General features: G+C 44.6%; 5 pseudogenes across 3 annotated transcripts; 2 read left to right on the forward strand and 3 right to left on the reverse strand.

Annotated features, from left to right (window-relative positions):
• Positions 1–1,497: 1,497 nt before the first annotated feature.
• LOC100381814 (ribonuclease J pseudogene) lies at positions 1,498–5,116 on the reverse strand (annotated as a pseudogene). The gene is made up of 10 exons (NR_159425.1): positions 4,579–5,116; positions 4,397–4,489; positions 3,952–4,077; positions 3,758–3,871; positions 3,406–3,501; positions 2,645–3,060; positions 2,217–2,396; positions 2,028–2,120; positions 1,866–1,938; positions 1,498–1,748 (listed from the first exon to the last, which is right to left on the reverse strand). The product of NR_159425.1 is annotated as a ribonuclease J pseudogene (transcript).
• A 2,080-nt stretch (positions 5,117–7,196) lies between these two features.
• On the forward strand, positions 7,197–7,744 carry LOC103641902 (V-type proton ATPase subunit pseudogene; annotated as a pseudogene). Its single transcript, NR_164101.1, has 3 exons — positions 7,197–7,287; positions 7,372–7,555; positions 7,651–7,744. The product of NR_164101.1 is annotated as a V-type proton ATPase subunit pseudogene (transcript).
• Positions 7,745–7,872: 128 nt separating this feature from the next.
• On the reverse strand, positions 7,873–9,363 carry LOC103641901 (C2 domain pseudogene; annotated as a pseudogene). Its single transcript, NR_164102.1, has 5 exons — positions 9,316–9,363; positions 9,068–9,226; positions 8,691–8,814; positions 8,463–8,532; positions 7,873–8,317 (listed from the first exon to the last, which is right to left on the reverse strand). The product of NR_164102.1 is annotated as a C2 domain pseudogene (transcript).
• Positions 9,407–10,918, reverse strand: LOC103642854 (uncharacterized; annotated as a pseudogene).
• Positions 10,306–13,063, forward strand: LOC103641903 (uncharacterized; annotated as a pseudogene).
• The last annotated feature ends 5,973 nt before the right edge of the window (positions 13,064–19,036 follow it).

Here is a 19,036-nt window from a genome sequence, read left to right on the forward strand (position 1 = left end):
TCCGGTGTACACCGGACAGTCCGGTGAATTGTAGCGTGCCGTCTCTGAAAATTTCCGAGGCTGAGGAGTTCAGCGCGAAGTCTCCTGGTGCACCAGACACTGTCCGGTGGCACACCGGACAGTCCGGTGCGCCAGTCCAGGGAGCCTTTCGGGATGCCTTTAGCTCTCTATTTTGAACCCAACATTGGTCTTTTTAATTGGCTTGTTGTGAACCTTTGGCGCCTGTATAACTTATACACTAGAGCAAACTAGTTAGTCCAATTATTTGTGTTGGGCAATTCAACCACCAAAATTATTTAGGAACTAGGTGTAAGCCTAATTCCCTTTTAGTTTGCAAGAACCGAACCTCGGTAAAACAAATCATCGTGTCTCGCTCTTTATTTGCTCACGATTTGTTTTGTGCCCTCTCTCTCAGACTCGTTTATATTTCTAACACTAACCCAGCTTGTAGTTGTGCTTAAGTTTATAAATTTCAGATTCGCCCTATTCACCCCCCCTCTAGGCGACTTTCACTCTCCCCTCCCTTACTTCTGTGCTTCTTTTGCGATCATCATTGTAAGGGCGAGAGGCTCCAAGTTGTGGAGATTCCTCGCAAATGGTAGAAGACTAAGAAAGGAAAAATCGTGGTATTCAAGTTGATCATCGGATCACTTGAAAGGGGTTGAGTGCAACCCTCGTCCATTAGGACGCCACAACGTGGAAGTAGGCAAGTGATACTTGCCCGAACCACGGGATAAAAATCACGTGTCTCTTGTGTACTTTCTCTTTGATTGTCTGTGTTCACAAGATGTAACACCCCAGGTGTTTATATTCTGCTCGACAACGAGTATGGAATTAAGCACGTAATCAGTGGATAAAACAGATGTTAAATTTTAAACATCTTCGTTTATCGTGATTTTAATATCGCATCTGTTTCATCTATCGCGAGTGCGACATCATTTTTATTTTATCTATCCGGGCTCTTACGAAATTTTTGTGATGTTCGGAACATCGTCATTCCGAAAATCGGTGTGTCCGGTGATTAAATAAAAACACATCGCTCGCGCGAATACGAATTCGGAAGCTCGACGTACTCTTATGATTTTGTCCTAGGCAAATTAATTTGAACTCGACAACAAAAGTATTAACGCAAAATTAAATCGGGCCGAGATGATTAGAGCAGAAACCGAGTATTCATAGTTAATTAATCTATTTCGTTGTTTGTAACTGTAAAAAAACTTAACATGTGTACCCAGCTAACATGTTAATCCAATCCATTTATATAGTGTTAAACCCGAACACTCATTCTGGGCCTGAGATATTTTTGTGTCCTATTTGTTAGAAAAGGATGAAAAATCTGAATTTCTATCCCCACGCATTGCATTCTTCTATTCCTTACTAGGTGAGTGCCCGTGCGTTGCAACGAGAACATATAATACCACAGTAACTTATATACAAAATGTGTGTTATATTAAAAGCGAGTACAAAATAATGACAAACAAGAAAAACACAAACACTGAATCAACAACAGGCATATTTCATGAGGCTATGGTTCACAGCTTCCCAGAGGCTTAGGGTCGAAAAGATAAACACAGGTAAATCCACCCTCGATATACAACTTCAACTTTCTACAAGGAAATGTTGCTATACGAACCCTGTACATCCACCAGATGAAAATTCTTGAGATAACTGCCACATAAACTACTCTATGCAAAAGCTCTATGTACATCACCAAAAGACTGCTTTTGGAACAAGGCTGCCTTCATATCCTGTTCATGTGCAGTTTGAAAGCATTCCCAGCTTTAGTTCAGACATACTTCAGGACATTAAAAAAAGATGATCCTAATACTAACCATCCATTTTCAATTAACAAGGAGGTTACTCACCATTCATCACTTGTAAAAAGTATTCCCAGCTTTAGTTGTAAATCTTCATAGGCTTCTCAAAAGAATGGTGGTTCTGTAATTGCTCTAGTATCATAATCAGAATATGTTCAACTTTTATGCAACAGTAAAGTCTTTTAATGTGAGCATTCTTAAGCATGATACCTGGTTGTTGCCTAAGTAGGACCTTTTTGGGGTAGTGGTTGTATGCTCCAATCCAAGGTGTTGTTCCCAACCTCCATAAACAGGTCTCTGTTTCTAAAACAATACCAGGAAAAGCTTATACAATACTTCAATGTTACAATGAATGTTCTTGCGAAAGGATTCTTTTGCCAAAAGGAAAACGTATCTCACATGGAATCTGTTCATTACAATATCTAAATCTTGGAGGTATTCCGGCTTACTGAATGTAACATGAGCAAATTTCCACTGGTGAAAGAAACATAACATCGGATATTATCCATTATGCATGATAGATGCATAACAGTGTGGTTGCATCATCCAGTGCTGTTCTCGTGGCCTCAGGAAGGGCTTCTGTGTAACGAAAGTAGTGACAGGGTCAACACAGTATCAGACGATGAAAGGCATGCGACAATGCACATCCATATGAATTTAATGAAAAACTAAAAAGCCAATACAGCATGAGACGGTTGATGCCCGTTTGAGTGTAGGACTATACCTGCCCTGCAGACCACTCTAAAGTTTCAAGACATGCTATGCAACACCTTATTCGAAGATACTATAGAATTAGAGTGATTCATAAGACAATCAGTTACGAGTACCTTCAGCATCCACCTCTGGGTTGTCTGGGTGTGTTTTATAACTGCCTTCAAGACTCATAGCTGGACTCCTGCTCAGATGGCTAGTAGCTGAGGAAGGTTCAAAATTTCCAGATGATTTAGCATCGAGGTGTTCTGAGAAACTTGCTGTGGTGTTCTCCATAGCAACCGCAATGACATCAGGCCTCTTCTCACTATACTTCCGTACCATTTTCCTCAAGATTTCAGCTACCATCCTCTCCATGTGACTAAGTGGACAATTCATAGGACAACTTAACAATGCAGCATGAGCTGCTTTGTAGAGTGCGTCCAACAATCTTCCATTATCAAGCCATAGACATCTTGTAGTAATCTTAAATTTTCCTTTCAAACCAGTCTGCGCTAAACCATGTTCCTTCTGAGGTCGGAAGATCTCCATGCTGCAAAGGAGTAACATGTAAAATGTTTAGGTGCACCGAACAATACTATATATGGTTTACCATTTTGACTATCACAAGGTTCGACATAAATCACTATCATTTCACATGCGAGGAGAAATTTTTGCTGAAGATAAACCTAGAAAATACTCCAAAACTGTACAAGAAGCTACTTGACAAAAATAATGCCATCAGATGCGATTCTTAGTCTCTCGTCAATGCAGAGATCAGTGGATGTACCAAAAGCCTTATCACCATCACTATACATGAGCTGTAATATCATATATCATGTTAGATATCATAACTGCAAAAGACATAAAAAAACGACGTGTAAAATAAATGGTTCACCTAAAGATCCTCCTTCCCTAATGAAACAAACCCATTGGACAAAACTCTTCTGTTTCTTAGATGCGATACACCAAGCATTTCTCCATTTTTTATTACCTGCAATTGTAGAAGCAATCTAAGAACCCTACCAATGCTAACAAATATGAGCTTTGCTGTATTATGGCAATGCAAATAATACTTGGATTTAAAAAAACAGATCAAACAAGGTTCTTTGTGAATACTACACTGCTACTATAGTCCTACATTTCTTACCGCTTGTTGAAATTCAATACCCACTGCAGACTAAGAAACATGCACATATTCTCTCCGTTGGCATACAAATCCAGAGCACCAAGTTACTGAGATTACTTACAGTTGTGTGCCGTATGCCAGTTGATCTTCCAAGTGATTCATGTTCTTTGAGAAATAGGAGTTCTCCATGAACAGGCAAGAAATGTTGTGGTTTAACAATCCGAAGAACTTCCTCCTGCAAATAATAAATCAAAGGCCTCTTGTCATCTTAAGGCAACAGCACAACACCATAAAACAAGTAGAACGAAAATTTACCAGCTCCTCTCGGTAGGCATGCCCAGAGGTATGCAGGCCAGAATCTTTACCCATGATAATTTTTGGGCCAAGATCAGTGAGACGATTCATCATCTTCATTACCCGTGTCTCATTTCCAGGAATAACCTGAAAAGAAAATATATGCAGGACAATAAATTGAAATGCTAACTTCCAAAAGAATAATAATTTTTTAGGCATTATCTTGACTAAAAGCGAATAATAATTTGTACAAGCCTTCAAATATGAAAATAATTTCCTTCATAATATAAGCAAATCCTGTTCGATACAGCTGCCACCCGCCAGCATTAAGAGCACCCACTTATGTGAATACATAACCAATATAAAACAGGCCTAGATAGCTAACATGTATAACAACTCCCATGTGTCTAATCTCAAATATTGTGAAAGCTATCAGGAAAATAAAGTGAAAGATAAATAGAAATACCTTAGCTGAATAAAGAAGGACATCCTCTTTTGATAGTTTAAGAGTGTGACTTCCCCCATAAGATGCAAGATTCAAAGCTGCACGTGGCTCTCCCTGGCAAAGTTGAATAGAGAGATGCAAGAGTTTTAAGGTGGCTGCTGAGAACAATTGAAAAATTGAGGCCTATAGCATGTATGTCTTACTTGTGAACCTGTAGTGACAACCAAAAGATCTTTAGGGGCATACGCATCCATATCCTCTACCTTGATCTGCAGGATGCTTCAACTAAGCAATTAGGAATAGTGCATTCTGTAACATATCAAAAGATTGCACGGACAGAGATCATGTAGCATATCAATGTGTTGATAACGTTAAAAGGTAAACTATCTTAATATCTGAAAATAACTCAACCATCAAATCAGACTATTGCTCATAATCATTTAACACACCTAAACATTTGCACAAAACAATCATGTGTTGGTGCTAGCTGTAGAGGAGTTACACTTTTGGGATTTGGATGGAGCACGAGGTAATAGGTATTACTCACCTCCTTGCCTAGCGCCTCTTGAAGGATAGTTTGTCGGTGTTAAGAGTTTGTGGACAACGTACATTAATCTAATCCATGGCTCTAAAAGAACCCATAAATTTAACTGCACTGCCAGATCGGTCATGGGAACTTAAACATTACCAAATAGGCAACTACAAGTGGTTAAGAACTGAACAGAAAAGGACTGAAAAAACTGAATACATCCTTTTTGTTGTTGTGAACATTACCAACTGAAAAAGCTGAATGTAACCTATTAACTTCTGTCTTGCTGAACATATTTGAAGCAGATTTTTTGGTTGAACATTACAAAAAGTGTGCAAGAACATGGATTCAATGTTTATTTAAACTTCATAACTGATACAACAAAATAGAGAGGCACATAATCAATCCATGCTGATGAATTACAGGTGGGCTATAAGAGTATGCTGTAAAAAACCAAATCATGTGATAATAGACAAAATCATTTTCACCCATTCACTTCCTTGGCCTCAAATTAACATAGGACAACAATCACACACATGGATTTTATTGAATGGAAGGAAATTGAATCAACATCAGAAATCTAGTGAGCGGAATATGAGGAGCCTAGTACCAGAGGTCCAAGTAACATCGATAGCCATAACAATCCAGGTTTAACAAAAACCAACGACTTTCTATTTACCTTCGACCTAGGAAGCTATGAATGAATAAATTAATTTGAAACCACACAATAATCAAAGGGCCAAAAGGCAAATGCTTTCCTCTGAAAGGCGGAATGGAGGAAGTGGATAGGGGCATACCAGGAGGAAGCCAGAAGAGTAGCGTTCAAAAAGCCTCGATGTGTAACTATCCCTCAAATTTGGCTGTATTTTTTCATAATAGAAATCGTGGATTTCAAGTACTACATAATGAACCAATTGCAATGGTTCTTACTGTTGCTCCTAAATGGCTTCCGTTGAGAACATATGAGGCCATGATGACTGATATATGACTGAATTCTAAGAATCAGATTTATAGTACTATGATGCAAGACATAAACAAATCACTTATGCCATCAAAATGGTGCACATCAATGACTGACTGAGGGCCTGTTTGGACGCTGACGTCCAGCACCACACCCCGCCTAAGGTGTCGCGGCCGATTCGGCCGCCACAACTGCGGCGCGCGAAGTGTGGCGTGGCATGGTGAATTTCAGAGCTGTTTTTCGTTCTCTTCTATATGTCCTATTTACAATAATGATTGTGCAGCTCACTTTTCAAAGTAAAACTATGTACCACTTTTTTTTGAAAGAACATACCAGCTGGTGTTAGTAGTAACAAGAAACGGTATGTCTGCATTTTCTTGTTTCACAACCAGGACATAATTTCAGAGAGAAACCCAAAGGGATAAAGAAAGTCATCATGGCAGTAAGGCATATTGCGTATGGTTTCATAAAATAATTACCAGAGTCCTAAATCTCTGGTAAGGGAGAGAGTGACATTTGGATATATCCTAGTCACATCACTTTTCATTTTCAGAACACAATAAGCTCTCAAGTATGATGACTGAAGAGTCATATAAGCAAAGAAAAGTACAAGAGGTCTTCGAGAAATCGGATGATATGGACGATCAGTTACACTAATCGAGTCCAACACCCTAATCGAGCACAGAGAAACAATCAGCCCGACTAATCGCGATTAGTCAGCCGATCTGAAAACAATGAGCCCCTGTATCCAAACAAGCCCGGTATACAGTCTATGTAATAACTTTGTCAAATTACAGAAAGCTTATACCTTTATCTTTTGTACTACTATCAAAGAAACATGCCCTGTCGTTCATTGATCATACAAAAGTCTTAAGTATCGAGTATCGACTTAAAATTATGTGCACTCACCACTATTCAACTTGACAGTGAATTTCTTAGTGCATTGTCTATAGATTATAGTGAAGTATGTGGTCTAGTGAGCCATACTTTTTGCTTGGTTGTAGCCATTTTTGTTTATGGTCTATAGACCTTTATCTTTTTGTTTGTTCCTTTTCTGAATGGCTGGTAGTTAATGTAATTTTTGACCTTCTCTATTAACATATAGCAAGTTAGCAGCAGTACGTCAAGGAAGCACTTTTTGCGTGTAATCACTTTAATTTCAGATAGCCATGCATGTTTCTCCGCCAAGATTTAACAGCTAACCTTTTGCTTCAGCGATGCACATACTTTTGGTCTCATCAAAGTCCATGAACCCTATCCTTTTGGGGTGGACCCAAGCTGGCGTGGAAGTCGGTCTGAGCTACCCTTTCTAAATTCATTAAAGATGAAGATGTCTATACTAATGGGTGTTGCCCAGATGAACCTGGGGATTGTATTGAGTTATTTTGATGCACGATATCATGGAAATGCTCTTGACATAAGGTGTTGTATATTCCTTGTATCTTCTCTTCCGATACAGCCAAAATAGAGAGAAATTGCAGTGCTTTAACTGTGCACATTCTTCAGGTATCAATTCATACCACAGATGATTTTCCTCAATAGCCTTTTTGGTTACTTAGCACTCCTGATTCTTATCAAGTGGTGCACGGGCTCTCAAGCTGATCTTTATCATGTGATGATATATATGTTCCTTGATCCTGCTGGAGATCTTGGAGAAAATCAACTGTTCTGGGGCCAAAAGGAACTTCAGGTTCAATTAAGTGGATCCTTCTGAAAAAAGAAAAGTAATACTCTGTATTTCCAGCATCCTTGGTGTGCTAATTTATTTGTTTTTTTTTCTTTCAGATATTGTTGTTACTTCTGGCTTTGATCGCTGTTCCATGGATGCTCTTCCCAAAACCTTTTATCTTGAAGAAACTTCATAAGGAGGTAATGATTTGGAAAATGTTCTTGAAAAATATATCAGGCTCTGGTATGACTGAAGAGTCATATAAGCAAAGAAAAGTACAAGAGGTCTTCGAGAAATATATACCAGGCTCATAATAAAGGTAAACAGAGCAGTTCAATGGGCTGCTTCATTGGGCCAAACATAAATATAATGCATTTGTGAGACCTTATTATCTGCCAAACTACATGAAAATTCCTCTGAACTCATGTATCTCATTGGATTTAAGCTTATATTTTGAAGTTGCATAGTGATCAATTTCTACTCTGGATCAAAACCTGATACATAGTGCTCATTATGTTTTATAGTGCCTTTAATGTTTTACATTGTCTAGTTGATTCATGTCTATAGCATAAATTATATGACACAAGAGATCTTTAAACTTTCAAGTAACATAAACAAAAATCAGCAGTGTCAAACATGTGAATTAGCATAGAGCGCAAAATGAAAACTTGGGAGAAGAATCATGTCTTGCTTATAATGGATCTCAGCTTCTTGGAGCTGTTGTTTAAGAGTTGTTACTTGTAGTTCCAGCTCACGCTGCTGCGACGATCCCCTAAATACTTCCTGAAAGTGCTCCATTGTATATTAGGTAGCTAAATATTAGGTAGCTAAAAATTAGCTAGTTAAAAATCAGCAACCATTGGCTAGCTAATTTTTAGTGTTAATGGATCACCAGTTCTTAATAAATGAAATCAAACAGCAAAATCACCTTCTTCATCAGTGGCCTTAGAGGTGACAGTGAAGCTTGTGTCGATACCAGTAAGCATATTTAGGATACCCTGGAAGACAGCAAATAAATGTGCAGAAATACCACAAATAATCTAGAATTGCTAGCAATATGCAGTACAGGAGGAGTGGGATTGATGTGAGTGGATAAATTGTTTTGTTAATCTAAGCAAATATCTCCAGGAATTTAAGCTGTCCTCCATAGCCATACCATATGGGACAATGTCTGCTGAAAAGAATTTCAATGGAACCAAGGACGCACATCCACGGGAGAGGGTGAGGTCTTCGTTCCATTCCGGATTGATGCTCTTCTTGACCACTCGCGTCTTCACTTTCTGTGAAACATTGGAAAAACAATCACGGTTAGCCGGCGCACGCAAGTGTGAGAAGAGACAGACAACTCAATAGGGCAGGCAACTCTGAACAGGGAAAATAAAATTTTAAAAAAAATCCAAACAGCTATATAGCATATTAGTCGTCATTTGTGTTGTAGACCGGGGATCGATTCGAACGGAATTCGCCGGAACTCTTGCCGATAAAACCTACCAGCAGCAAAGCAAACCAAAAGGGAGGGGAGGAGAAGCGGACCAGCGCCTTGCCGATGCGAAGGACGACGTAGGGGTCGCTGGATCGGAGGTCGCAGATGGCGAGGTCCACTCCCCTCACCACGCGCACCTCCAGCAGCCCAGCGAGATGGTCCAGCGGGGAGATAATACCCCTCTTCTTCCCCACCATGTTCTCCCTTTCCTGCTGGCGCAGCAGCTCTTCTCAGTTGTTTTGCGCGACCAACGCTACTGGATGCGGGACGCGAAGAGATTGGGGAGAAGAAGGGGGACCTGCTGGGCTGCTGGAGTAGCGAAGGGGAGCGCGGGAATGGGTTCACGGGATGGCACAAAGTACACGGCGAAAGGGGCAGCCGCTTTGCCAGCGGGCTTCTTGGCAGCCCCTCTCGCTGTGGCAGCCGACTCTTGCTTCTTAGGCCCTGTTTGGGAACAAAGTTTTTGAAAACCACAGTTTTTGAAATACTATACTATACTTTAGTTATGACAATACCGTAGTTTATAATACCGCAGTTTTGAAAACTGAGGTCCAGAGCTAAGTTTAGAATGCCTTAAAACAACTATAGTATTTGCAATACTTCAGTTTTGAAAACAGAGATTTTACCCAGCTTGCCAAACACCATTATGTATATAATACTGCAGTATTTGAGAATACTGCAGTATTCTTCCAAAACTGCAGAAAAACTTTGTTCCCAAACACCCCCTTAGCCTTGGCAACCTTGGTCTGGTTCTTGGAAGTGGCGTCGCCGGCAAGCAGCTTCTTTTTGGTCTTCCCCGCCGGGGCCGACTTGCCCGGCTTGGCGGTGGGCACCTCGTCGCCGTCGCTGTCCGCAAGCAGCGCCTGCGGCTGCCGGAGGCCTTGGGCTTGGGATTGGGTTTCCTCGGTTCGGCGAAGGAGCAGAGCGCGACGTGGGAGCACAGGAGCGCGAGCAGCAGGAGCACGCGGCCTCCAGAAGCACGGAGGGGAACCACTTACCCGGTGTGGTTGAGGAGGGGAGCACTGGGAGCTCGAGGCCTCTGCACGAGCAGCGGCGGCGGGATTCGGAGTCAACCGCAAAACCCTAAACCCTAACAAATCCGACGTGACATCGAGGTGTGGGTGATGGGGCGAACAAGCTGCGCTACGCGGCGTCGCGGGGAGGACGGGGGCCACGCGGCGGGCGGGGGCTGGAGGAGGGGGCAACGCGAGACTGGGGGCGTCGGGCAGCGGCGTGCTATCGAAGGACGGGAGGAGGGACGAGAGGGACGAGGGAGGGGAGAGCAAGGGGCACGATGTCGGGGAGCGGTGGGAATCAGCGGAGCCGAGGATGTCGCGGGCTGGGAGTGGGAGGCAGAACCGTGCACCACACACAGGTGTGGACGCCTACACTATCTTCTTAATAGTAGTAGAGATTCTGAGCCATCCCTATCCCCTGTACGTGCTCTAATTTCCTGGAAATTTCTCTTGTGTGCCTCATCCCACGGCACAGCCAGCCTGGCCATCAGCTTCTCCTGCGATCCACGTCTCCCTGCCTTGAATCAATGCCACGAGCACATCTTATCACTATCCACCGCTTCCTCTCGGATATTATCCTCAGTTGCCGTATTCTGCTGAAACCCGGCGCCTGGGATCAGCCTCATATCTCCTCTGATTTTTTTCACCCAGCCGATCCTATCCTGCGCCGCCGCCCTCGTTGCTTGATTTTTCTGCTCGGCGGCCAGCGGCTTTATCTCACCGCGTGGTCATCTTCAATCTCCAACGGTGGAGCTCTCTTGGCTATCTCCCTCCATGGCGACTCTCTCTCTGCCGTGAGCTCTCTGCCGTGCTCTCTCTCTGCCGTGAGCTCTCTGCCGTGCTCCCTACTGCCGTTCACCATGGTCGTGCCTCTGCTCGCCGTGAAGCTTTATCATCTCCAGCAGCTCACCTCACCTAGCCGTCGTGGCCCCTCTGCTCGAGCTCCTCCCTCGCCGTAGCCCCAGATCGCCAAACCATGGCTGCAGCCCACCGGACTGCGCCCTGACTTTTCCTTGAGTCGGCCGTTGTTTCCCCGCGAGCTTCGCTGGCCGTGCTGCATCTTCCCCGGCCGTAGGCATCCGAGCCCCTGGCTTCCCATGGAGCTCGCCCCTATTCTTCGTTCCAGCACGCATCCCATGACCGCTGAACTCCCTGCCGAGGTCCCTGTTCTCCATGGCGCCGGATCCACTGCAAGCTCGCCAACTCGCCCTTCTTCTCTACCGGCGCTCCAGCTCGCGTCCTGCGCGCGCCCTCCTTGCTCGACCGGCCATCCTCCGGCTAGTCATCCTGCTCGGAGTTCCCTCTGGCGCACGCTCTGCTCGCCGTCGCAAGCCGCGGCTCTCTCCAGCTCGCTCGGATCTCCCAGCGCCGTCCCTCTGTTTTGTTCTGCCGCGAGCAGCTCCCTGGTGCTCAGACCCAGCTTCGCGCGCTTCCTGCTCCCATGGCAGCGCATCCTCGCGCTTTGGCCAAGTTCGTCCCATGGCGCCCGGACTTCTGCTCGCCCCAGCTCCCTGTTGTCGCGAGCTTCAGCCCGGATTTCTCTTTGTCACGCAGCTCGGCGCCTGCTGCTCGTCCCTGCTGCGCGTGTCGCATTCTTCTATTGCGCGCACGAAAATTCTCTGCTCACAACGACGTGTCAAGTTTCCGCGTCGAACTCCTCTCGTGCGTGCCGGTCGTCGTCTCCAAGCCGATTCTTGGCTGTCGTAGTATTTTTAAGTTATCCCGGACATGTCTGTGGTTGTCAGGCGTGTCTGTTGCCGTGAACTCGCCCCTGGTATCCACTCTGTCTCTGGTCCGCGCTTCCTTCACTTCGGCCAGGCGGGGCATCGTTCCGTGTGCTCGCCCAAGTCACCACTGTCAAATCGTCGGAGTCGCTCAACTCACCAATCGTATCTTGGTCAGTCATCGATTTCATATTTATCATGGTCCTCACGTCAGTCGTCCCTATCCGAACTTGCTAGCTCGCCGACTGACCGTCGTGTTCCTTGAAATCCCTCGTCGGCCGACCTTACGACTTAGTTCGTCGCGTCGGGTATGCAGCTCTGTATATGCCACCCTCCTATATCGTCGTCGAAGCTGTCATCCCTTGCTCGACCCCACCTCACCAGCTCGCTCCAAACACGATCTCGTCGTCGTTTCGTGTGTCGTCAAGAAATCCCAAGCGTCGGATGAAGACGTAGCCAACAGCGCGATATTCCCCAAGCGCTCGACAAATTGCCTGGATCGGAAAATCGCTACCGATCTCGCGGATTCGAGTCAGCTGTTGAAACGGTAAGCTGATAAATTATTTAGAATAGTTCAATCGATGAATAAATAAATGTGCTAGTGCGATGCTCATTAAGGTGCTCGATAAATTGCGTAAGTCACGAAACTCTCGTCGACTTCGCAGTTCTTGCGATTATCGAGCCAGGTTTAGTTATAGCGAGTTATCTCGCTATTCCGATCAATTAGTTAATTAGTATACCGGGTAGAATATCAGTAGGCCTGTGGGGTGATGGAATATTTTTATCACTTATAAAGATGTAGTATAATTTATAAAGCAAGGGATTAGTTCATAATTTAATTAATTAACTGATAAGTTGTGTAGGCTAATTGTATTTAATGTGTATAGTTGTTGTTCGTGATGTTTGCGATAGGTTCGAGAAGCGTAATTATTACGCTTAGTCATACGCTGATAACTAGTGTTTCCGTATAAAATTATACAGCGCCTCGCCACTAGGTGTTTAATTCGCTATCGCATAGCACTATTTAGGTTTGTAATATTCATGTTTATATGCATTCATATGCATAATGCATTTCATTCAGGTACGTTAATTAATCGCGTGATGCGGAAGAAAAACCAAGTCGACCCCAAGCGTGGGCTAATCTGCAAGCTGAAGCTGATGAATCAACCTGAAGATGGTTAAATCAAGCAAGTGCTCGGTCAAAGAATACTCGTCAAGCGGACGTCACCTAACAACACTAACCTAGTGTTACTCAGGCAAGCCCCGGTGCATGCAACCCCTTTCCTTGTGTTTTTAAATACTTTTCGCACACTTTAAGTCTAGTGAAATGTGCATTAAGTTTATAGGAATTGCTTGAAACCCTTTGATGCATTGCTTTCTTTGATATCCATACCTTTATCGATACTTCTGTGAAGTATCAAAATTATGATTTACAAAAATGCTTAACCTTGCTTAGATCTTGTGGATAGAGGTTGTCCTCAATTTAACCCGGGAGAGGATGGCTTCTACCTGCAAGAATATTTTCATTTGGAGCAATAGTGGGATCTTACTGCAAAGTTCCCTGTGATGCTCTTTCATCCTAAGGAACAGACACAATCCTAAGGATGGAAATACTTAAATTGAGACTTGGGGTAGGAACAGGTGATGTTCTACCCAGGTTGATTAAGGATTAACGCGTATGTAGGCTTGATAATCGAGGACCCTTTAACTGGTCACATGCCTCGTCATGGGTAAGCCTTGCCTCGGGCAGACTAAGGCCGGAATAAGATAACACGAAATGGGCGTGGAGCGGTGGCGAGAGTAGCGTGTACCCTCCGTGGCAAGAGGCTGTACGGTGGTGTATCTGTGCTCTCGGTTTGCGTGAACCTGATCCGGTCTTAAGAACCCCGGTGGCGGGTTGACATATGCAAGGGTTAAGTGCTACATATGTCGTGTGATTGGAGATCCTCAGCTGAGTATAATCGATTCGGATCGCCGTACCTTCGCGGTTATGAAGACTTGGTCACTGCCCTGCAACCTAAAGTCAGGATGTGAACACTATGGATAAAAATGATGTTGTATTGATGAGATGGAAATTAGACTAGATGCAAATGGAGTCTATTAATACTTAATATGGCGTTAAAAGATTGAAAGTAAGGACTCACGTTAGTAAGCTACTTCTACAAAAATATAAGTTGATTTTTGCTAAAGCCTCTCCTTGACTCCTATTTATCCAGCATACCCTTGAGAGTCTTTTCCTTAGTCGGGTAAGACTTGCTGAGTAATTCCATACTCAGGGTTTTATTCCCTGTTGTTTTTCAGGTCCTAGTTTTGTGCTGCTGCTGATGGTGTTAAGTGCCGGTGGGCTCGGCCTTCTTATAAGTCTAAGTAACCCTTCTATACTTCTTATTGAGGATGATCCCTTGAGCTAGCATATATATTTCAAACTTATACTTTTGTGATCACTCCGATAAACTAATGTAAAATTTTTGTAACCTGTAAAATTTGGTAGTAAGATTTCCGCTGCAACAATATTGGTGTGTGTGATTTGTGTTACTTAATCCCGCGGTTCTGGTTGTAAGTGGTTTATCCGATGTCCTTGGGGCAATCGGACGGATCCTGTTAAGTTATCTGGTGCACATGCATGGCCGTCTGAGGTCTTCAGGACAAGGACAGGTGCATGTGGGCCCAATAACTTGGGAGGTTCTGTCACACAAGAGATCGTTTCAAGCCACTTAGCCGTTCTAACATTAATAACTAAGTTTTGTGGCTATTAGTATTTGATTTTTACAGGATCACCTATTTACCCCCCCCCCCCCTCTAGGTGCTCTCAATTGGTATCGGAGCCGTTCTCTTCATCTAAGGGACTAATCGCCCGAAGAGATGGATCCTAAGGGAAAGGGAATGGTGGTCAACGACAAAGAGAAGGTGTTGGGGGCCTTCGGCTTCCGAAGGTCCTCAAAAACATGATTTAACAATGTCTTTGGAGTATAATGTGTAAACAGGTACCTTCGAGCAAGAGCCCACGGTATGAAGAAGCACGGAAACAATACGAAGGATGGAACAGAGCCAAAGCTGTGCGCAAGGGAGCTTCGGCATGATGGCAGAAAAGAGGAAACCGACTTAAAGAGGAAAAGACTATCTAGACCCAGATAGATTACTATAGAGTTATTGTCAAAAGCAAAGGGCCTGGATGTAATTTTGCATGGGCTGCAACCCGTGCCTATAAATAGTTGAATAGTATTCCTGTACTGTTCACGCTGACTTGGCATTCGCTTTTGCATCACGCTTGTACCCTTACTTTCCTTCGAGCCGAAGGTACATTTATAATTTGTTATTGTTGATACAGTAACGCAAATAAAAATAAGTTGATAATAATGTTTAAAGTGTTTATGTTATTTTTCATATCTTGCATATGAATCCCTCTTCATCATTTATTGTGCTTATGAAGGTTTGTCCTTCATAACCTTCGTCCGGAACTCATTATATCCGAAGGGAGATAATGCTTCGAAGGACGAAGGACCTTAACATTTAACATTTTTTATGTTGCCTTGTTCTTAACTCTTAGCATTTGAGAACAAGTCCCCAACAGAAGGAGTCCCTCTTCAACGAGCCAAGGGATGACAAGCCCACTGACTCAGGATCGAGTCACAAGAAGAAGGACGGGAAGAAGAAGAGGCGCATCAAGAAGATCATCTACTACGACAGCTGTCGACGCCTCCTCTTCTTCACCAAGAGACGATGATGATGACTCGTCTAAAAAGAAATCGGTTAATCAAAACTATTCATTTGATTATTCACGTATTCCGTTCAATTCCAATGCTCATTTGCTTTCAATTCCACTTGGTAAACCTCCACACTTTAATGGAGAAGACTACTCTTTTTGGAGTCGCAAAATGTGTAGTCACTTATTTTCTCTCCATCCTAGTATTTGGGAGATAGTTGAAAATGGAATGCATTTCGATAGTACGGATAACCCAGTGTTTATTAATGAACAAATTCATAAGAATGCACAAGCTACCACTGTTTTGCTAGCATCCTTGTGCAGAGATGAATACAACAAGGTGAACGGCTTGGACAACGCCAAGCAAATATGGGACACCCTCAAGATATCGCATGAGGGAAACGATGCCACCATGATCACCAAAATGGAGTTGGTGGAAGGCGAGCTGGGAAGGTTCACGATGATCAGGGGAGAGGAGCCAACACAAACATACAACAGGCTCAAGACCCTGGTCAACAAGATTAGAAGCTATGGAAGCACAAGATGGACGGACCACGACGTCGTTCAACTAATGCTAAGGTCATTTACGGTAATTGACCCCCATCTTGTCAATCTCATTCGTGAAAACCCCAGGTACACCAAGATGACGCCCGAGGAGATACTCGAAAAATTCGTGAGCGAGCGCATGATGGTGAAGGAGGCTCGATATGTGGACAATGCTCTAAACGGTCCATTACCCATCCACGAGCCTCAAACCATTGCCCTTGAAAGGGAATTAGGATTACACCTATTTTCCTAATTGATTTTGGTGGTTGAATTGGCCAACACAAATAATTGGACTAACTAGTTTGCTCTAGTCTATAAGTTATACAGGTGCCAAAGGTTCACACTTAGCCAATAAAAAGACCAAGAAATGGGTTCAACAAATAGAGCAAGGGATAACCGAAGGCAGCCCTGGTCTAGCGCACCGGACTGTCCGGTGTGCCACCGGACAGTGTCCGGTGCACCAGGGGACTCCAAGCCAAACTTCGCACCTTCGGGAATTTTCAGAGGCGCTTCGCTATAATTCACCGTACATGTCCGGTGCACATCGGACAGTGTCCGGTGCACATCGGACAGTGTCCGGTGCCCCAGAGGAGAGCGACTATGAACTCGCCAGCTTCGGGAATTCGCTCCGCTATAATTCACTGGACATGTCCGGTGCACACCGGACTGTCCGGTGAGCCAGCGGAGCAACGGCTACTTCGCGCCAACGGTCGACTGCAACGCATTAAATGCGCGCCAGCGCGCGCAGAGGAGCAGAGCACACGCGGGTGGCACACCGGACAGTCTATAGGACTTGTCCGGTGCACCACCGGACAGCCAGGCGGGCCCACAAGACAGAGCTCCAACGGTCGGAACCCAACGGCCTGGTGACGTGGCTGGCGCACCGGACAGTGTCCAGTGGCGCACCGGACTGTCCGGTGCGCCATGCGACAGCAGCCTCCACCAAACGGCTAGTTTGGTGGTTGGGGTTATAAATACCCTCAACCACCCCACATTCAAGTCATCCAAGTTTTCCACCTTCCAACTACTTACAAGAGCTCTAGCATTCAATTCTAGACACACCCAAGTGATCAAATCCTCTCCCAATTCCACAAAAGCTTTAGTGTTAAGTGAGAGAGATTTGCTTGTGTTCTTTCGAGCTCTTGCGCTTGGATTGCTTCCTTCTTTCATTCTTTCTTGCGATCATCTCATTTGTAAGCAAGGCAAGAGACACCAATTGTGTGGTGGTCCTTGCGGGAAGTTTGATTCCCAATTGATTTGAGAAGAGAAGCTCACTCGATCCGAGGGACCGTTTGAGAGAGGGAAAGGGTTGAAAGAGACCCGGTCTTTGTGACCACCTCAACGGGGAGTAGGTTTGCGAGAACCGAACCTCGGTAAAACAAATCCGCATGTCACACTCTTTATTCGCTTGCGATTTGTTTTGCACCCTCTCTCGTGGACTTGATTATATTTCTAACGCTAACCCGGCTTGTAGTTGTGATTAAGTTTGTAAATTTCAGATTCGCCCTATTCACTCCCCCTTTAGGCGACTTTCAATTGGTATCAGAGCCCGGTGCTTCATTAGAGCCAAACCGCTCGAAGTGATGTCGGGAGATCACGCCAAGAAGGAGATGGAGACCGGCGACAAGCCCACTACAAGCCACGGGAAGGCTTCATCGGAAGAGTCCCGCAACAAAGGGAAAGGGAAGGAGAAGAAACCCTCTTCCCACAAGTCGCATCGGAGTGGGGACAAGAAAAAGAAGATGAGGAAGGTGGTCTACTACGAGACCGACACCTCATCGCCATCTACCTCCGGCTCCGACGCGCCGTTCATCACTTCTAAGCGCCATGAGCGCAAGAAGTTTAGTAAGATTCCCCTACGCTATCCTCGCATTCCTAAACATACGCCTTTACTTTCCGTCCCATTAGGCAAACCACCAACATTTAATGGTGAAGACTATGCTAGGTGGAGTGATTTAATGCGATTTCATCTAACCTCACTCCACAAAAGTACATGGGATGTTGTTGAGTTTGGTGTACAGGTACCATCCGTAGGGGATGAAGATTATGATGAGGATGAAGTGGCCCAAATCGAGCACTTCAACTCCCAAGCGACAACTATACTCCTCGCTTCTTTAAGTAGAGAGGAGTATAACAAGGTGCAAGGATTAAAGAGCGCCAAGGAAGTTTGGGACGTGCTCAAAACCGCGCACGAGGGAGATGAGCTAACCAAGATCACCAAGAGGGAGACGATCGAGGGGGAGCTCGGTCGCTTCCGTCTTCGCCAAGGGGAGGAGCCACAAGACATGTACAACCGGCTCAAAACCTTGGTGAATCAAGTGCGCAACCTCGGGAGCAAAAAATGGGATGACCATGAAATGGTTAAGGTTATTCTAAGATCACTTATTTTCCTTAACCCTACTCAAGTTCAATTGATTCGTGGTAATCCTAGATATACACTAATGACTCCCGAGGAAGTAATCGGGAATTTTGTAAGCTTTGAGTTCATGATCAAGGGCTCAAAGAAGATCAACGAGCTTGACGGCCCCTCCACGTCCGAAGCACAACCGGTCGCATTCAAAGCGACGGAGGAGAAGAAGGAGGAGTCTACATCAAGTAGAACACCCATCGACGCCTCCAAGCTCGACAACGAGGAAATGGCACTCGTCATCAAGAGCTTCCGCCAAATCCTCAAGCAAAGGAGGGGGAAAGATTACAAGCCCCGCTCCAAGAAAGTTTGCTACAAGTGTGGTAAGCCCGGTCACTTTATAGCAAAATGTCCTATTTCTAGTGACAGTGACATGGGCGACGACAAGATGGGGAGAAGAAAGGAGAAGAAGAAATACTACAAGAAGAAGGGTGGCGACGCCCATGTATGCCGCGAGTGGGACTCGGACGAGAGCTCCTCCGACTCCTCCTCCGACGAGGACGCCGCCAACATCGCCATCAACAAGGGCCTTCTCTTCCCCAACATCGGCCACAAGTGCCTCATGGCAAAGGACGGCAAAAAGAACAAGGTTAAATCCAAATCCTCCACTAGATATGAGTCCT

This window comes from Zea mays, chromosome 10, assembly GCF_902167145.1.
Source record: "Zea mays cultivar B73 chromosome 10, Zm-B73-REFERENCE-NAM-5.0, whole genome shotgun sequence".
Lineage (NCBI taxonomy): Eukaryota > Viridiplantae > Streptophyta > Magnoliopsida > Poales > Poaceae > Zea > Zea mays.